The 21,381-nt window shown below is 44.0% G+C and overlaps 1 protein-coding gene across 6 annotated transcripts in view; it reads left to right on the plus strand.

Moving 5' to 3' along the window:
* Positions 1-21,381, plus strand: part of LOC116946538 (uncharacterized) — a 183,336-nt gene that overhangs the window by 1,402 nt on the left and 160,553 nt on the right. The window lies entirely within an intron of this gene.

The raw sequence follows: 21,381 nt of genomic DNA on the forward strand, positions 1-21,381 counted from the left end.
TATATTTGAGGATGGTATCCGACAGTATCGGTATTTATGAATCCATGGAGGACTTCACTGCACCTTGCGCCGTGGAATTATTTGATATGCAAGATCGTAATAAAAACAAATTATATACACAAATCAATTATTGCGAGAGTGCTGTACTATTTAGAGGCTTTAATGCATTAAGGTGGGACGAACGCGACAAGGCGGATATTGGCTCTCAGAGCAATGCCTGGATGGAGCAAGCTGTTGCTTCTTAGACAATGCTGTATTCCCGGCAATGCCACCACATCCTTTCATTGTCTCGATGTATAAATGACAAGTTTCTCGATTGTACGCAATTCTAAAATGTTGCCCACCTGTTGTGCAGGTTATGGATCGTTAGGGTGACATTAAACCCAATGAATCAACTGAGATTTGCTGCATTTTGCTGGGCGAAAGCCCCAGCCAGGAACGCAGTTTTCATCTCTTGCCAGACGGAGCTGGTGTTAAACGCAATGTAAATAGGTTTCCATCAATACAGGGGAAAATGAATGCACAATATTTAAAATTATTGAACAAAAAAAACGCACTTCTGTCGTGTGCAAGATAGCAACGTAATTAAATGGAAATCCACATGAATTACAAAAGTGTAAAATATTGCCAGGACACATTTTTTTTTACGATAACTCTTTGAATGTAACAATTGATTAATTTACTAAAATGTAGCAAACAATACTTAGAGAGAATATCAACAAATATTCAAGTATGCTTTTTTTAAATATTTAGAATAACGCCTATGGCTTGTGTCCAAACTATTAAACTAAACTGGCTTGTATCTGCAATACGAACTCATGTTAGCGACTTGCTGCGAAAAGTGTGCGTGTGTTTATAAATCATGAGCATTGTTACCATCGTCATTCTGCTGCCGTATTCCAAGTCCCGTGGCGGATGCGATATCGCCAAGGCCCTCGGCGCGATCGTTTCTGATGCCATTTGCGCAGGATCCGCGGTTTAATTTCTAAGGCTGCTCATATAATTCCCGCAGCAGGGCGACACAAAATCTTGTAAAATATAACATCACATACCCAGTTGTAGTCACAAATATGTGTTTCATGTTGCAATCTATATTTTTGAAGGGACCATAGTGTGCATCTATTATTTTTGTTGTTAATGTGGCGCTTGCGTTCTTTATTGTCTCTCTTGCCAAGGGAACATCGTGTCACAACAGACATTTTATTGGTTAAAGAACAAAAATTAACCTCGCAATTTTACCGTTTGAATTCTCCTCGCGCTTGGTGCAGCCACGTGGTGTTATCGAATAGTTTTCAGTCTCATTTTATTTGGGTGTCAACTGTCCCATGAAAGCATTTGCAAGTCCTGGCTAGTGCGGGCCGAGGTCATTACCAAAATCCCACGTAAAAACTAACAAAAAACACCATTAATTGCGCTGCGTGACTGGAGGCAAAACTTAGCTTCACTCAGTCTCATGGCTTCCTTTCAGGAGGGTCCTGCCAAGTTTTCGGAGTAGGAAAGGCGATGCTTGCTATATAATATATATATTCCATTTTAGAAATGTTCTGGTAATTTTCCCAATTTGGACCGTTATTAACCAGTAAACTCAAGCGAATCAGATGACAAGTTTCGATTTAACTGCAAGGATTAATCTTCTTTGGTTCTTTCGGTAAAGTCACGTAGAATGAGAATAAAACAATAAAATAAAATAACAATAAAATTCTCACGACGTTTCGGCCACAACACAAGCAGCCTTCTTCAGGTGAAAGAAGGCTGCAGGTGAAAGAAGGCTGCTTGTGTTGTGGCCGAAACGTCGTGATAATTTTATTGAGGAATTTTATTTTATTATTTTATTGTTTTATTCTCATTCTACGTGACTTTACCGAAAGAACCAAAGCAGATGACAAGTCTTAGATGACTTCTATATGCAGAGGCGACACAGCTCATAACACATTAAACTGAGCAGTATATATACACGTACCAAATGTGTATTGAATAAAGAATATAAAAAAAAAAATTGGGACATATTAGATGTAAGTAGATTTTAAAATTAAAACACGTTTTAAAAAGTATGCTTCCAATTACATATGTATCATAACGGTGACGGTATAATGTTATTTTAATTGTTTCACAGACAATGCCCAGAAATAATGTAGTGATCTGTGCATGTTGTGACATTGGAAAATTGAATACCCCACAATCAGAATAATAATTGTAATACTTTAATAACACTGGTGTTTAGATGGCTCCCATAACATAAACTCAATGCAGTTTTTTTAAAGCCTTTTTACAATCGTTATTTTCCACTCTACAATTACGGTTGTGATGTTACCTTTGTGGAATCCACAATGTATATTTCAATAGGCTCTTACACAGAATTGAGGCTCTCTCACATTGAAATAATCAGAGGCGGATTAATTACGCAAGTGCGTGGCTGCAGTCAAAGTTAAAGTCCGATTCAGGTTCAAATTATTCCTGATCTAGGATGGTGCTGTGAGCACTAATGTAGAGACCCAGAGGAGTACTGCTAATATCTACAACCCACTCTACTATCTTGCTACTCCACAGAATTAACACATTTCTACAGGACCAGGATTCGCCCATTCTAACCTCTCTGATACAACAGCCAGTGTGTCCAGCATCGTTCTATTGGGCATGTAGAACTACTTGTCCAAATATAAATGTTTTGTTTCTAAATAAAACCATGAACTATTCTATGGTTCGTTCGGTGAAGTCACGTAGATAGAAAAAAATTATAACAGTAATATAATACAAATTAAAATGAAAATAAAGTTAATAAAAAATAATAATGAAAATATCACGACGTTTCGATCGCAACACAAGCAATCGTCATCAGAAGAAAAAAAAAAACACGAACTACCTGTGTAAATGTTGTGAAATGTACGACATACATGCATTACATTTTACTTTTGACCATCACACGCTCTTTACCCGCGGTTTCACTGTAGCCTGACGATCCAGTCTCTGCTCAGTATCATCTCCATCGTTAGCCACGATCTATGCACTGCTGGATGACAGCCACCCCAATATATCGCCATTCATTAGAGCTGTCGTGATGCGACGACTGATCTAGTTTGTGCTCACGAGCTGATTTTATCGCTCACTTTCACGGGGGATGTCATTTGGGGCAGTCTCCCTCTCTTGGCCGCCACTATCGTTTGTCCATAATCGCTTTATTGAAAAATGTAAACACATTCCAGTCGCATCGTTTTATATTTGCTAAGAATTGTTTTTTCCGTATGTATGTTTGCACTTTTTATATTTTGAAAGCGTAAAACCTACAGTGAAAATTCCACGTGACAGCTACACACAGTCCTGTCTGACCTGTACACCTTAGAACGTGGAAATGTTACACGAGGAAAAGCCTTGACCAGAGTGTTGTCGTACAATTTCACAACTCCACTATATCCTACAATTTTTGGGATTTATTTTTCACTGCCCTTTGCATATAGGTTGTTGTCCTTCTCCGCACTTCGACATTAGCACTGTTGGCTATGTACGATGCCAAAGAAATTCAACATACATACGTAGAGTAGGTGTCTCGTGAAACTTGTACTACCGTTCGTGCATGAGCCCAGACCAGATATTGCACTTGTTGGTACCAACTAACGTGGCATAACGTGAGCGGTTTCAGTTTATTTACGTGGCCAATTACAGTGAATTATGCTATAGCCATGTGAAATGAGTGGCTTCCCAAACAATCTACGCGTATCAGCTGTATAAATACATCGGTAAGACGAAAGTATTGCTCATGTCCACAGGGTCCGTACGTATTAATGGTTGTGCTGCTGGACAGCTCTACGTTGTGCTATCGGGTTGTGCTGACGTTTCGCTCCAGCACGTGGAGCGTCTGACATTGGGCAGAACAATCCGCAGTGAAACCCGATAGTACATCGGAGCAGCTCGCTGAGAACAATCATTGTGTCCTTGATCGTAAACGTCAGGAACACCGACATCCCAATATTGCTCTCTTGATGCCCATGCAAGGAAAAACCCGACACTCTCCCCCCCCCCCCCCCCCCACCTTTAATCTGCTTGTTTCATTGTGGCGTGTTGAAGTTCATTGTGTTCAGTCTTAATATGCCCTGCTATATAGACCCACAACGTTTTCGCACCGTACATAGCCAACCGTGCCCATCGGAAGTGCAGGGAAGGACAACAGACATAACGAGTAACTCAATAAAATCGCCGAACGCGTAATGCGAGTTGCGTTAAGAGGCCCATTTGCCGAGACATTGGGAGCACAGTTGCTCTTTCGTGTTCTCTCTGTGGGAGTATTCCCCACTGTGATGGGTGGCTCCTGCTTGTCACGATTTTGTCATGGATAACCCTATCATGTGAATTAGCATATATCAATATGAATCGTCATATAAATCAACCTTTCACAACAGGAGGCTTAACTATAACACGAGTCCTCTTTTGAATAACATCTGGCAGCAGTTATTTAACAAGCTTGACTGCTGATGAGACAGGTGGTGTCAACATCGCTCCATACGTTGGCTGCTGCTATGGGAAAGCATTGGTCTGGAAGGCTCATACGCTGATGGACTGAAAATTTGCGTGAAAAGTTAAACCTCCTGCCTGTTATTTATTTATTTGTTTATTGCCAATGATGCTCGTCCAGAGAGCATGCCGTGTAACACACAGTCGTTATAGCATGCTGTATGACACATGTTCTTGCCAATGCAGACTGCCTTTAGTGTACAACTAATCAACTCCTTTGACTCTTGCTGATCTCATATGTATGTATATTGAACTACTTTCGCACTATACATAGCCAACCTTGCTAATCGGAAGCCCGGGGAAAGGACAACAAACTAAAACACAAAAAGCAGTTTCAAAGAAATCATCTAAATCTAGATGATTTAAAAGCGGGTTCGGAATCTCGGAAGGAAGAGCGTTCCAGGTGGCCGCAGAAGCGAATCTGAACGCACGCAATGCGGTGACCGTCTTTGTTCGATGGATAGCCAAAAGCCACTGCGACGATGACCAGACTTCATCATGCCAACATAACACTCCGTATTAACTAGTAATCGATATTCGTAATTTTAATGACCCATGTAGGTTGCAAGGCATTTCAGCCCACGAGCTATACGCTTCTTGTGACCTGCGTCGATGCTGGCGAGATTCTCACTGCCTCGCCTGGTATCCAGGAGGGCATGGGTTCGATCTCGACAAAGACGCCTGCTGTATATTTGTAGTTTGCGTGTCTCTCTCTCCTCGTGGTCACGTGGATTTTTCTCCGGCTCGTCCGGTTTTTTTTTCCCTATCACGTTTAGAGACACGCGTTTAGAGTATTCGGCTGCTATACATTTCCACGTGATGAAAGCCACTTCGTTGAGCTATCACTTCTGAAATAGAGCTATATAGGTGAGTGGGCCTTACCTGGCAACATAAATAAAATGTTTAATAATTTAATAGACTTTGTCTTCACAGATAGGAAGTGTTCCCAGTCTAAATTAATCTGTCTTCTTCATCTTTCACTTTCGGTCCGCAGTAGCAGCAGCATGAGCTAATTATAGCCTCTTGGGTCATTTGAGGTGACCGCGGTGAGGTGTCATCCCGGAGTGATCTGTCAATGCCCCTTCAAATTGAATTGCCCTTTGTTTTTTGCTAAATCCTGAGAGGTGCGTATACTGTACAGTGCACATCAGGGGGAAACCGTGCATCGCAGTATTACACCATCGACGGGGATTATAAACCAGAGATGTCGTACAAGATGGATAATACAAACGAGACGAACTAGTGAAAACAGGATTTTAGTCTTGCATTGAACTTTGGTTCTGAAATCACGACAATCCATCGAACCCCTTAAGAATTTGATGCAACGCGATGAATGTATTAAGTAGAAAAATGTTTATAACGCGGATGAAAATTGGATATAACGCGATTGAGTCAACAGAACTCCGTTGCGCGAGTAGGAATAAGCGGTCGTACGGCTGCCTCGGCGTGGCATCACACAAGACAGTGGGATGCTGCTGGATGCTTCTAGACGCTACCCACGCGCCTCAGTCTTTGTTCAGCCTGCGTACACATCTCACAGTGCTATCGTGGACTGTGCTTTACCCCTACATTATGTATTATTTATTAGAACGCGATTTTTCCATAATGCGGTATTCTACAGGAACACAACAGCTACGGGGTTATGGGAGAACAGACTATTAATATAATTGCTTTTCACAAACATCATGTATATATGTCGTGTGTGTGTGATGGTCAGTCATCTCATAGTCTAACTATAACACCCCAACAATTCAAGAACCCCCCCCCCCCCGAAAAAAACCAAAGTCATCCATACAAATTACAATACACAAACAAAACTGTGGAACTACATACAGAGGCAATGTGTTTCCCATGAAGACCACTCTTGATGAAGGACACATTGCCCACTCGGCTCATAAGCCTCTCTATTAAAACATTCTTTACTGTCACAGTCGCAAGTCATGATCCTGGCTCTCAAATGCGGGCTAAAAAACAACGAGGACTGGTTGAATGTGATGTTTATACACAAGGCAGATATAGTGCGATGTTTAGGACCCACTGGGGAGGTGGGGTGGTGTTAAATGATTTGAGCAGTCCAGAATTTTGGACTGGAGCCTGTCGCATTTTTTTCTAAAACTGTTTTATTTTTAAGAGGTAAGGCCCACTGAGCTATAAGTGTCGCTCTTTTTCAGAAGCGGACCTGGCCACAAATGAGAGCCCAACGGGAGTGGCTCGTCGTGTGGATATTTATAGCAGCCAAATGTTCGAAAAAGCACGTTTCTAAACGTGGAGGGAAAACCCAGAGGACCCGGAGAAAAATTCCACGCAGCCACGGGTAGAACACGCAAACTCCAAATATACAGGCATCCTGTTCCGCTCGAACCCACGACCTCCTGTACACCAGGCGAGGTCGTTAACATCTCGCCACCGCGGGTAAAGGCGCAGCCCTGCAATTGCCCGCTTACACCACTGCTGCCGGAAACGCCTCCACTAAACGGCCCTCTCGAGGGTTATATGGCCTTCTCTTGTATGCTTTGCCAGACCTCTTGAAAAGTAGTGGCAGTCAGCCCGAACTTTATTCAAACCCCAACACGACCTTCCAATTGGCTAAGCGCAGAGGTTGAATTAACCGTTTTTTTTAAGGGACTCACAGCAACAATGCTACGCGCGCGCGTGCGTGTGTGCGCGCGCGTTGCGTGTGGAAGCGCATTCCCCCAGCGTGAGGCAATAAGCTGCGGCGAGATGCGAACCACGTGGCTGGAGCGGCCGTGCCTGCAGGGGCTCTGAGCGGGCAGGAAGCAACCCATTAGCACGGGATACTTGCGCAAGTCCAAACTACTGACCCAAGCCCGCCTCCTGAGCTCAGGCATGTGATGAATATGAGCAACTCCCCACAAACATCCGTTCATAAATCTGTTATTTGGTCTCTTAATGAAATCCTGTATCCGCGCTTGTGCGGTTCAGTGTGGTTTAAAGGCAACAACAGCCTGCAGCAGCACGCGTGGAACTAACAGTTACAACGTGAGCTGTGTTTTCTGCGGTCTGTAAAAAAAAGATACTGGTGTGCCCATTTAGGTCATATATACATAAAGGAGCAACCCTGCAATTTGCCTTCTGACACCACTGCTACTGAAGGGCCTCCACAAGAGGGACCCCTACAGATCCCCATCTAGAGGTGTCAATCATTACTAAATAATTATAATTCGACTGCATTGTGGAACGGTTGTGGTTGCATTGGTTGGCAAGGTACAGTGAGGGAAAAAAGTATTTGATCCCCTGCTGATAGTGTACGTTTGCCCACTGACAAATAAATTATCAGTCTATAATTTTAATGGTAGGTTTATTTGAACAGTGAGAGACAGAATAACAACAACAAAATCCAGAAAAACGCATGTCAAAAATGTTATAAATTGATTTGCATTTTAATTAGGGAAATAAGTATTTGACCCCCTCTCAATTAGAAAGATTTCTGGCTCCCAGGTGTCTTTTATACAGGTAACGAGCTAAGATTAGGAGCACACTCTTAAAGGGAGTGCTCCTAATCTCAGCTTGTTACCTGTATAAAAGACACCTGTCTACAGAAGCAATCAATCAATCAGATTCCAAACTCTCCACCATGGCCAAGACCAAAGAGCTCTCCAAGGATGTCAGGGACAAGATTATAGACCTACACAAGGCTGGAATGGGCTACAAGATCATTGCCAAGCAGCTTGGCGAGAAGGTGACAACAGTTGGTGCGATTATTCGCAAATGGAAGAAACACAAAAGAACTGTCAATCTCCCTCGGCCTGGGGCTCCAATGATCTCAAAGCAGCTGGGACCATAGTCACCAAGAAAACAATTGGTAACACACTACGCCGTGAAGGACTAAAATCCTGCAGCGCCCGCAAGGTCCCCCTGCTCAAGAAAGCACATATACATGCCCGTCTGAAGTTTGCCAATGAACATCTGAATGATTCAGAGGACAACTGGGTGATAGTGTTGTGGTCAGGTGAGACCAAAATGGAGCTCTTTGGCATCAACTCAACTCGCCGTGTTTGGAGTAGGAGGAATGCTGCCTATGACCCCAATAACACCATCCCCACCGTCAAACATGGAGGTGGAAACATTATGCTTTGGGGGTGTTTTTCTGCTAAGGGGACAGGACAACTTCACCGCATCAAAGGGACGATGGACGGGGCCATGTACCGTCAAATCTTGGGTGAGAACCTCCTTCCCTCAGCCAGGGCATTGAAAATGGGTCGTGGATGGGTATTCCAGCATGACAATGACCCAAAACACACGGCCAAGGCAACAAAGGAGTGGCTCAAGAAGAAGCACATGAAGGTCCTGGAGTGGCCTAGCCAGTCTCCAGACCTTAATCCCATAGAAAATCTGTGGAGGGAGCTGAAGGTTCGAGTTGAAACCTTAAGGACTTGGAGAAGATCTGCAAAGAGGAGTGGGACAAAATCCCTCCTGAGATGTGTGCAAACCTGGTGGCCAACTACAAGAAACGTCTGACCTCTGTGATTGCCAACAAGGGTTTTGCCACCAAGTACTAAGTCATGTTTTGCAGAGGGGTCAAATACTTATTTCCCTCATTAAAATGCAAATGAATTTATAATATTTTTGACATGCGTTTTTCTGGATTTTGGTGTTATTCTGTCTCTCACTGTTCAAATAAACCTACCGTTAAAATTATAGACTGATCATTTCTTTGTCAGTGGGCAAACGTACAAAATCAGCAGGGGATCAAATATTTTTTTCCATCACTGTATTCCTGATATGCTGTACACTGCACGTTTACTTATTTTTGGCATGAAGAGTGATCCTTCAACTGCACGTAAGACAAGCATTGGCGACAATGATAGCCGAGATGCTCGTTAACACCTGGGACTCTCAAGACTCCATACAAGGAACGTCTCTAATAGATCGCCGATAGATCGATTAAATTCGTACGATAAAATCTTCACACTATCAACATATGTGTGGGTGTAGTAGTGTGGGGAGCGGTAGTGTAGAGTTTTGCGCGCTGCGGTACGAACCTGGCGACCCGAGTTCGATTCCCGCTCACGGCCAACACCAATGACAATTATCTGAACTGGTCCTGGGCCTCCTCAAGATCGACTCAGCCTCAAATGAGTACCTGGTGCGGTGTGTTAACATCGCCACTAGGGATACAAAGACGGCCGCGCGTGGTGCTGGCCACTCACCCCCTCGTTTGCCGTGCCGGCCTTCATAGGTGCCCGCTAACAGCACTTGCCCCAACAGTCTGTTCAGGCTATACGGGGCATCGTTGTCTTTGTTTTTGTTGTCTTAGTAGTAGTGCAGCGGCTAGCGTGTTGCTCTGAACCCAGCGATCCAAGTTCAATTCCCACTCCCAGCCAATACCAGTGACGGTTACCTGAACCAGTCCTGGGCCTCCCCTAGGTCGACTCGGACTCAAATGAGTACCTGGTGCGGTGTGTAAAAACATTAGCACTGGGGAGACAAAGGCGGTCGGGCGTGGTGCTGGCCACCCACCGCCTCGTGTGCCGTGCCGGCCTTCATAGGTGCTCGCTAACAGTCTTAAGGCTACATCAATCTTTGCTCAAACTGATGTCAAATGCTTCTTTACGAATGGTTGAAACCATTTGTGAACACATTGTAAAATATATATTTTAAGTAAACGTCAAATCGAGAGAGTGGCGAAGAGTAGAGTGTCACTGCACGAAAGCCAATATATGTGCAGTGCCACAGATAATTATTCATAGCATTATTGATATACCCAAATTTACTCAATAAGTACTCTTCCGCTAATCCACGGTTCTGTCCAAAACCACGGGTGTTCGTTGAGGCTGTAAGCTCGCGGATTAGACGGAATATTCTCAAAGTATAACTGTTCGCGTGTGGGTCATACGGTACAATATGTGCTGTGGGTGGATGCTTAATTTGTGTGTGCGTGTTCTCTATGTCGCGTGCATCTGTCAAAGGTAAACAATTACCTGGCGATGTTGCGTTGGCAGTGGTGCATACAACAAAACAAACCTCAACAATTTCGTCAAAATTTATGATTATAAAAAATAACACTGCCTTTTGAAAAATGAAAATTACAAAATAGGCGACGTTTCGGACAATGACCCTTCACAGGACGTTAGTAAAACCTATTATTACGCTCAAGATACAAGCATTGAATCATATGAGTGAGAATTTATTATTTACCTTCTATACAATTATATGCATGAGATCTACCAGTTTTACATACAGGGTTACAGAGAGGATAACAACCTGTGCAAATGGGAAACGTTATAAACGAGACTAAAAATAATGGATTCTCGAGTCAAATTGCAACCGAGAACCTTGACAATTCATCTGATTGATGGGGGAGGTAAATTGCTACATTCCTAATGTTTACACTGACAGAAAGAAATGATCCTGGCCACACCATGTTGCTTGCAGCATTATAATCATGAGCACATTACTCTGGCTACGGCCGTGGCTGTTTATCGATTGTGAATTACTGGAGTTGATCGACAGGTTGAGCGCGGCGAAGGCAAAATGTGAGCATGACCAATTGGATAATTAATATTGTTGAATTTTAAAAATGCAAGTTATTGCATCATTTGTTTTCCTTTGTTAGTGGGTTGTTTCACGTTACCGGCTTTTTTCTTTTCATTATTATTATTGGGCAGTTTAAGCTGCAGAAAGCGAAGCTCTTGATAACTTTTAGTCTGTATTTGTATATAAAATTCTACCAAATATTCCTAGAGTTTTTGCAAATAAACCAATTACAATGCGTCTTACATATTCTTATTTTTAAATAACCTCGCAATGATTTCCAGTAAGTGGGTTATGTTTGTATTAGTACATAAATGTTCTCATCATGAGAATGATATGAATACAACACCGTGCTTAAGATGCCACATTCACACCGCGACATTTTATTTCATACACAAGTAATCAATGCAGTGCACTTTGCCAATTTGGAATTATTAACGATCTATGGACAATAATTTACCGAGGCTAATTAACGATGCGTGTTACTTTTTCAAGCTGCTTCTAGTGGGCCGATGGCTTAGACTAACGGGACTTAGCCCCCATCAAACCCTCTCTTGCGTTTTTGTGCGTTAATTAAAACACGCACATTTATTGCGAACCTATCTCATTTATGGCAGCGTTCATTCCGGGTCTTCCACGTCTCCACCCCACGCACAGCCAACACTGCCGTGCCAGCTGCCTGTGCAGGAGTGGTGGGGGGGGGCTATACAGGAGGGGGGGCTAAGCAGGAGGGAGGTTGCAGGGTGGCTATGCAGGGGGGGGGGTTACAGGGGGCTATGCAGGGGGGGTTACAGGGGGCTATGCAGGGGGGGGGTTACAGGGGGCTATGCAGGGTGGGGGTTGCAGGGGGCGGTTACAGGGGGCTAAGCAGGGGGGGGGTTGCAGGTGGCTATGCAGGGGGGGGTTACAGGGGGCTATGCAGGAGGGGGTTGCAGGGGGCTATGCAGGTGGGGGGGGTTGCAGGGGGCTATGCAGGGGGGGGGGGTTGCAGGGGGCTATGCAGGAGGTGGGGGGGGGGGCTATGCAAGGGGGCTAACGAGGGTTAATATATCCGCGAGCGAGCGCCACAACACCCTGTGGTTTTAAATATGTGGTCCCCAACTGGGATACAAAAAATAACTACTCCATAAATTTCACCAACTTTGGTCTCAATCTGATCATTAACAACTGCACACAGCAACCAGTGCAAGCACAATGAATTACTGTTGTAGGTTAACAGGGTTTGTTACATTTTTTTTAATGCAAATAAGATTTAATCTTCCGAATAGGCCATACAGATTAACGGTTCCCAGGAGCAATTGTTTAAATAAAAAAAAACACAAACTCTCCTACCTTTCCTTGAAACAAAGTCTCTCTCGTTGGACCACTTTACACTTTTCCAAGTCTCATCAGCGAGCCATCAATCTGCTGTCATTCCGTTGGGTATTTGTTGTTGCTACTGTTGTTGTTGTTGTACTGTTTTCGAGCTTGCCTCTGCGATGGCACCTTGGGTCCCATCAAACCACCAAAGAGATTTATTTTTATATTTTTTGGGGGGGGGGGGGAAATGCGGGGGGGGGGGGGAATTCGCTTTGTCCCTGACATCAGGAATCGCGGGTGCATACAATTAATGATGTTTGTATCTTAATTGTAAACTGAAAATAAATTAATAACGTTGTCAATTTTGGGCGGGACATTGCCCTCCCCCCCCCCCAAACTCCACCCATGATAAAAACTCTCGCTGGAGACCGTCAATGACACTCGCGTCGAGGCCGCATGGAGGACGAAGCCCATGATGGATCAACAACAAAGCCGCCCCGGCTGTCCGAGCAAAAGACATTGGACTACCCTTCCTTCTCAAGGCACGTTTGACAAATATTGAGTCAAATCACGAGAAAACTCTAAAATAATGGTTTTAATTCGATGGACTATTTTTCGGGATTTTGGGCCAGATGCGTGCATTTGTTATGGTTTCTGGACGTCAGGTTTACGGCACAATGTCCCCATGACTCTTCCTATATATAAAACAAAATTGGTAAAATCGCCAAAGCAACACATTTACGCCATATAATTAACTAAACTATTAAATTTATGTTCCCAGGTAAGGCCCACTGAGCTACATAGCTCTTTTTGAGAAGCGACCTGGCCACAAATGATAACTCAACGAAGCGGCTTGTCACGTGGACATTTATTGCAGCCAACTACTCTAAACGCGTGACATTAATTATAAATGTAGAGGGAAAAACTAGAGGACCCGGATAAAAAAAATCAACGTCACCACGGGGAGAACACGCAAACTCCAAATATACAGCAGCAGGCGTCAGGGTTCGGGGTCGAACCCACGACCTCCTGCACACCAGGCGAGGTAGTTAACATCTCCTAGCCACGGCGGTACACCGAAGATACAGTATGTGGAAACAGCTTGGGGAGACCTCGAGCCAGCAGTGGGCAGATGATTAATATAACTACATTTTAATGTTGTGCAATAATATATTTTAATGGCGAGTTTTATTTGCCCAGGGGCTAGAGTTGCTACTCTGAAGTTGTGCACCTTTGAATCCACGGATACACGTGTATAATTCACAAGCCGGTTTTGCCTTCATCAACGACCTTCCTGCAAGGCTGACAATTTATTTCCATTCCTTCACTTTTTCCACACCTGTGTGAGTAATTGGATCATTACACCATCGACTCTCCCAGACCGTATATTGCAAGCCCATTAAATGGCATCAATGGGTAATTACAACAAAATTAACGAGCCACTAACGGTGTTGTAGACTCTCAACTCTGGCGAACGCGTGGAGCCTTTGCTGCTGTCTTGTTGCTCATATTATTAAACCTTCATTATATAGATTGCATCTGGTCTACGTGCAGTGCTTTGCCAGTATATTTTGCAGCACGTTATTAAAACCTTAGTGCGCCTAAATAGATTGCATCTCGAGAATGCGCGGTACTTTCTTGTGCATGTTTCCACACTTTAAATCCCAACTCGCTGTGCATAGATTGTATCCGGTAAATTTGCCTGCTGCCTGTGGTTCTTTTTGCCTTGAGCACATTCAATCCCTTGTAGACCCTAGATAGATTGCATCTGGAGAAAATGCTTGGCACAGAAAACGAAGACTTAAGCACTGTGTTTAAAGCCTCGCTATATGCAGCAGCTCACAAAAAAAGAATACAGCAGGGCAGAACTCCAGTAATAATTCCTTCCAGAGTAACTCTCCAGAGCTCACTCTAGTAGTGTGGGCCTTCCCGCCAGCAGTGCCGTGAGCATGGAATTTGCAGGGCTGCGCCTTAGCCGTACACGACATTGCATGTGTGTAGGCATTGGTAAATAATTGCTATCTTGCATAATCTGTCGTAATTGTTATATGCGCTGGGTTGCCTCAAGGAAAGTTTCACAGAAATGTACGTACATTGGTAGGGATCTGGTAATACTGCCTGGCCACCGTCCACCACTGCTGAGGAGGCTATCAACGCTTACCCAAAACTGAACAAACTACACCAGGGATCTTAAAAAGCTATTGTTCAGGGCAATGACGTTTTTTTAACTAAACTATTAAACTATTTTTATTTGGCAGGTAAGGCCCACTGGGTGATGAAGCTCTTTTTTTTAGAAGCGACATGGCCAAAAATGATTGCCTAACGAAGTGGCTTATCATGTGTATATGGATCGCAGCCAAATACTCCAAACACATGTTTTCTAAGTGTGGAGGGAAGAACCGGAGGACCCGGATAAAAATCCATGCGACCACGGAGAGAGAGACATGCAAACTCCAAATATACAACAGGCGCCAGCGTCAGGATCGAACACATGACCTCATGTATACCAGGCGAGGTAGTTAACATCTCGCCACCGTGGCAGCTGTGGGCCAGGACATGAAGGCGCAGATATAGTTCTGTGTAGTTATACTCAGTCACTTTGTAGTAATTTAGTAACATTTTCCTGTTGTTTTGTATGCAGAATGAAAAAAATTACAACATCCGTGTATGTTCGCAGGCAGGGCTGCTGTTTGTTTATTGTCCCAGACTACAGCATTTCATTCTCGGGGCAGACGAGAGACAGAAGGGAGTAGTTGATTACTTCTACAAATGTGTTCAATCACAGTCCGATAAAATGTGTTTTTTTTGTGTTCCTGTTTTGGAGCAGCGCTTTACAAATAATTTGACTAAGTGGAGAAAATACCGTACAGTGTATAGCTGATAGGCATTCGTATATTCCAGTGCCATAAATGGGCTGTCTGCATCGCAGCATGGCCAAACCATCTAAAGTTGTGCTTTCTTTGGCTGTATCCGTGCAAGTTCAGATTTTTTTTATCGCACGTCCGCTTCTTTGCTCTGTAACTTTGCTCAGCATAATGAAGCGCATCTTATACTTCACAGTTCAAATGGAATTCACAGAACGGAGCCTTCCTTAGTTCGTCAAACTCATTCCATTTACTTTGCGAGAGATTGCTATCTTTTAAATCTCGAAACTTGTTGGCCAACGGTGATTGCTCCATTGTTACAATTAAACGTAAATAAGGATTTGCAAACACGACTTTGGCGTGCACCACAAACAATAATGCAGGTCGGTCTGATTTAACCGTGAGAGGAAGATGTAACTCGACACACCGGGGATTCTTATTGTGCAGATACCCTTCGCGTTTTGGGCAGTCAGAGAAGGGGGTTTTGAAGCTTTATTTATGAGATAATTAAAAGCATACCTTAAAGTTAGTAAGGCGTTATCTGATAATGCCACAGCGATGCCTTAATGGTGTCACTGGATAACTCCTGAATCTGTTTTAATTTTTGTTCCCCCTTTACAAAGCTTCAAACACACTCGGGATACTGTAATCCTGGACATACAGCATCGGTTAATATCCTTTTAATATCCTTTTAAGTTTATGGATGGTTCGATATTAAGAGATATTCACTACACTCTGTAAGATGAAAAATTGTCTTTTAATCATCACGTCCACCTGAAAAGACACCCTGTGCCATTCCACTGTATTGCTCTTTTATCACTGGATATGTTCAATCTCCCTGTGGTCGACATTGCTACTGCTGCAATGCTCATTACTGGAACTTGGGAGAGAATGACTATGAATAAGTGCTCATTCTATATTTGTGTATCGGCTACAGATATTAGCAATAAAATCCAAATAATGAGTGCAAACTATTTAATTGTATTGGAAATGTCCTCCTGCCTTTCGTTACATTATCTATTGACAGCCTGCTCTGTCCAACCTCGCTCATCATATACCAATCATTTACCTTTATTTTAAATTTCTCTCCCCCCAAAAGGACTGCCACCACTACTTGCATCAATCACAAGATAACCCTCATCCAGTTTTTATTATTATTATTATTAAAGGTCTTGCTCCAGTGTACATCTTGGCTCTCATCAATTGTTTTTTTACTCCCCTACTTGAAAAAATTATGCGAGAGAGAGAGAGAGCACAAGCTCTTTTGTTGAATTCCACAAGTGACATCCCACGTCAATCTTCCAAATGAGACTATCCCACCCGGTCTCTTGAGTTCTCATCTGGTTAAACAAATAAACTCGACTTGACATCCTATTTGTGGGAGGTCACACCACCTCTGCTGCCCCATGCAGTCTAGAATTCCATCCATATATGTATGTATATGCATGTTGAACTTCTTTCGCACCGTACATAGCCAACCGTGCTAATCGGAGGTGCGGGGGGAAGGACAACAAACTACGCCCAGGCTTAAGGCCTGCCAATGACGAGTTACCTCTCCAGAAACACCGTCTACTGCCTCTCGCTCTAATCCTCCAAACCCTCCCATCTGATTACGTGAGGAGCAGTGCAAAGGTAACGACTTTTGGGCTGACCGAGTGGCTCAGAAGGTGAACGATGCTTTGCATGTCAGAGTAGTGTATGAGCTCGCAGAGCCGATTGTTCCGTTGAGAAGAGACCGGTCTGAGGTCTGGATTTCAAAAAGTGGGAACGAAGTAGAAACACGTACCCTGAATGGGCGTGCGATCCCCTACTTGAAGTGCAACAACAGGTTAGAGAGCCACTGTCTCATATTTTCTACAAAATAGCATTTAAACATTCCACATACAGACACATTGGGAGTCTGGAAATTAAGTGTCCTTGTCATGGTGACATTAAACGTATATCTAACAAAATATATGAGCAGACAATATATCTCTGTTGTCTATCTGTCTCTCCACGTGAACATATTTCTCGAGCAACCCGTGGGCGGAATGGGCCTGTGTTATTTTGTGATCTCAAGTTGACCACAAAACCTCGGCTGCACGTACCGTCACACATCTCTCCTCCAGACATTCGCCACAACGCTGCAAACCTCTGGGAAGTCCTGCGTATCAAGGAAAACAGTCACCTTCCCATTCATCAGGACCTCACTAACGTCCCTCGTCATCGCTTGAAGTCACGCCAAGCCCTTTTGGACCCCATGCGCTTAATGTTCAACGATGCGAGTTCAAACCCCAATGAAGCGTGGAGAGCTGAATGGAGTTCAAAAGAACTCTCAAACAAACACCGTGTTCTTAGTTCTTTCGGTAAAGTCACGTTGAAGGGTTTGCAAACCGACACACCTGATGATGACCGTTTGTGTTATGGTCGAAACGTCGTGAGAATTTTTATTGTTTTATATATATTTTATTATTTTATTGTTTCCCTTCAACGTGACTTTACCGAAAGAACTAAGAATATGAATTACTGCAGTCACGAAAGCTTTAAATCAAAATTTAAACACACCGTGTTGTGAAAGACCCAGTGCAGGAGATCTCTGGGTTTGGTCTTCCAACGAAGCTCACGGTCCACCCAAAACCACATTCGCGCATACCATGGCAGATGCAGATACCTGATGCACAAATGTAAAATTTAAAACTCTACTTTCCGACTGTGGTCATCCAGAACAGAACGTACAACTTATAACAAAGCAATTGCTCGATCCACGAATATGAAGGAGACATTACGGCGATACACTCCGCTGCTCCTGACGCGATTGTCTGGCTTGACCGCTACAATGTGAAATTGTAATTTTTGCTCTGCATCTACAACGATGGCAAGGTGTTAACTCCCTCGCCATGTATATAGGAAGTCGTGGTTTCGATCCCGACCCTGACGCCTGTATATTTGGTGTTTGCATGTTCTCCACCGTGATCGTGTGGAATTTCTCCAGGTCCTCCGGTCTTTCCTCCACATTTAGCAACGTGCGTTCAGAGCATTTGGCTGCTATAAATGTTCACATGATGAGCCACTTCCTTTAGCTTTCATTTGTGGCCAGGTCGCTTCTGAAATAGAACTACATAGCTCAGTGGGCCTTACCTGGTAAAATAAAAAAAAAATAGTTTTTCGTTTAGTTTACATCAGCCATACAAAAGAAAAAGATGTTGTGGTGGTGACATTTATATTCAGAGCTCTCTCGCCTTGTGCATGCGCAAAATATATGAAGGTATATCTTTTTAAGGGCCATGACAAAATATTAACTTGATGATTTCTTCAGGTATTATAGCAATTAATTCGCGCAAATACGCGAGCTTGCCAGCCAGACCCTGGAGTCAATTACCATTGTAATTGTGTCGTTTGCAATTAATTTCAATCACAATGTCATTGTAATGTCGGTTAGCACTGCCGGTGTCATTGTAATTATAATTGACCCCAGGCCTGGAGCCAGTGGTGTGGTACACTGGTCTGCATTGCAACGATTTACTTTCCGTAATTCATGAGCTCAGGTTTACAAACTGTCTTCTTAGCCCTGGCACAGGAATCATTATGCCGTGGGCCACAATCCAACGTGGCTGCTGGCAAACCCAGCAGCTGTTTTGTCCGTGGCAATTGATGCTGGTCGTTAAGTGCGCCCGTCACAATGAAAGGGTTCAATATTCGTCGGTTTTGAGTGTTTGATTATCAACTGCAGTTGACCCTCTCTCGCTCCCACGAAAATATGTGGGATGCTATTGGCAGATCTTAATATCGGTGCCTATCTCAAAATATCAATGCCCCTACTTGCGAAAGTAAGCGTGGATAAATGGGCAGACTTTGATGAATTTCACACACAACTCTTCTTTCCTTCAAAATATGTATCACGGATAATTGGATGAATGTGCCACGGTGGCGAGATATTACCTACCTCGCCTAGGAGTACGTGGGTTCGATCCCGCCTCTGACGCCTGAATATTTGCATGTTCTTCCTGTGGTCGCGTGGACTTTTGTCTGAGTCCTCCGGTTTTTCCCCCCACATTTATAAACGTGCGTTTAAAGTAAAATTTCGACACGATGAGTTACCTGGCTGAGCTATCATTTGTGGCCAGGTCGCTTCTAAAAAAAGAGCTCCAAAAGATCAGTGAGCCTTACCTGGTAAAATAAAAAAATAAAAGTTTAAATCTTGACTTAAAGCTTTGGTGACTGAAGAAATTCATATTCTCTGGGTCGTTCGGTAAAGTCACGTAGATAGGTTTGAAAGAAAATAGTTTAGTTTCGTTTGAAAGATTTGTAGCCATCACTCATCATCATTAATTTCGCACCAGGTTTGAGCACTTTCGGTTGTGCCATTACCCATGGACAGCTGGGTGAATGTTCCACACGATGCCACCTCTCATTTGCAACCGCTCGCAGAAATCTTCTCTTACCCATTGATAAATACAAAACGATAGGAATGTTAAACCTCCCCGGTTAATCTGGCTATTTGCAGATTGGGTCGGGCCCGTGAATTAGATGATCGCAGATAGGAGGAGCTTTCCTGCATTTGGGGAGGTTGATGACCGGTGAGTGTACTTTGTAATGATTCCAGGCACACGGCGGCATACAAAGACAAAGATCCCCCGTATAGTCTCTACCAGGCTGTCTGGGCAAGTGCTGTTTGCGAGCAACTTGCAGTATGCATGTTGAACTTCTTTCGCACCGTACGTATCCAACCGTGCCAATTGGAGGTGCTGATGGCCATAACCGTCACCCAGTGCCGTGTGTATGCACGTGCAACTTGCGTAAATACACAGGCCATCCCTACTCTTGATTTTTATAATTATTATTTTACGGCCCTTTGCGAATCCACTGCTGGATGAAGGCCTCCCTACACTCTTACCAGTCAAGGGATTGTTGTCCAAACGTACTGCAACAGGGGAACCAACATCAATAGCACGCGTTATGTATGTGCAGAATGCACATGTGTTGGCGTGTTGTGTGCAAGTTGTGTTGAAGATAATGCATTAACTGGCAATGATTCTATCGAACAATTGATGCATTCGGAAACAAGGGGTCCTTATTGTGACAGTAACCGTGGTTTTCAATACCGCGTCTGGCGCTTCAAGTGTTTGCTTCCGTGATTTGCAAAGGGGATTACAACATCAAGACGCGTCGCATCGAAATCGAGTGATGGGTGCTCTCTGAGGCTGCCGTATTGATTCCTGTTGCCTGCGAAGGGGTATGAGAATGCGAGAGGAGGGTTTAATAAGGCGGCGGAGTAATTTAAAAAAAATTGAAGGATCGGCGTGCGCATTGACATCCCACTCAACAAAAAAAAACCCGGAGAGAGTGGCTTCACCCGCGGCACGAGCAATCAACGAGCACCTCGCTGCTCGCCCCCTGTGGATTGTGGACCACTTCCTCGCCTGGCCCAACCGCCGATGCACGCACAGCCCCCCGCTGTCGCCGAGGGTTTCACCCTTGCCGCGATCCACGCGCAAGCGCATTGCCCGCCACCATTTGCCTCGCCGTGACATGCGCGAGCTCGACGTCCGTGGGCGCGTGATTTGGCCACGTGCTGCGCGAACCGGGTTTGTTTTTTTTTGTCGCGTTTGTTTTACTCCCAGGTCAAAGCGATGGGATCGGTGCGTGTGTTGCGTGCCTGCGTGCTTCTTGTTTACAACCCTGAGACGATCGAGGGAAATTTCACGTCCCTCTGGCAGGGGTTTCCCAGAGGGATGAAGAGCTGAGTTGAGCCCTAAAACTCACAACCTTCTGATTGTGAGCGAGACATCCAGCCTGCATTACCGCCCAGCTTAATGAGTTCGCTATAAGCACTCCCATAATCCAGTGTTCAGGACACAACTAACCTACCGGTAGTTTGTAGTCTTCCTTTGCTTCTTACCACCTGCCAGATTGTAATCTTTTTTTTTTACCAGGTAAGGCCCAGTGAGCTCTATTTCAGAAACGACCTTGTCACAAATTATAACCCAATGAAGTGACTTATCATGTGAAAATGTTTATAAACGCATGTTTCTAAATGTGGAGGGGAAAAAAACCGGAGGACCCGGAGAAAAAAATCTATGCTACCACAAGGAGAGAGACATGCAAATTCCAAATATAAAGGCGTCCGGGTCGGGATCGAACCTACGATCTCCTGTATACCAGGCGATGGAGTTAACATCTCACCACCGTGGCGCCTTGCCCAAGAGTTACTGGAGCGTGTCTGCTGCTGTAAGGTCGACAT

The sequence above is a fragment of the Petromyzon marinus genome, chromosome 27 (assembly GCF_048934315.1).
Source record: "Petromyzon marinus isolate PM22_M1 ecotype Great Lakes invasive population chromosome 27, UKy_Petmar_22M1.pri1.0, whole genome shotgun sequence".
Taxonomy (NCBI): Eukaryota; Metazoa; Chordata; class Hyperoartia; order Petromyzontiformes; family Petromyzontidae; genus Petromyzon; species Petromyzon marinus.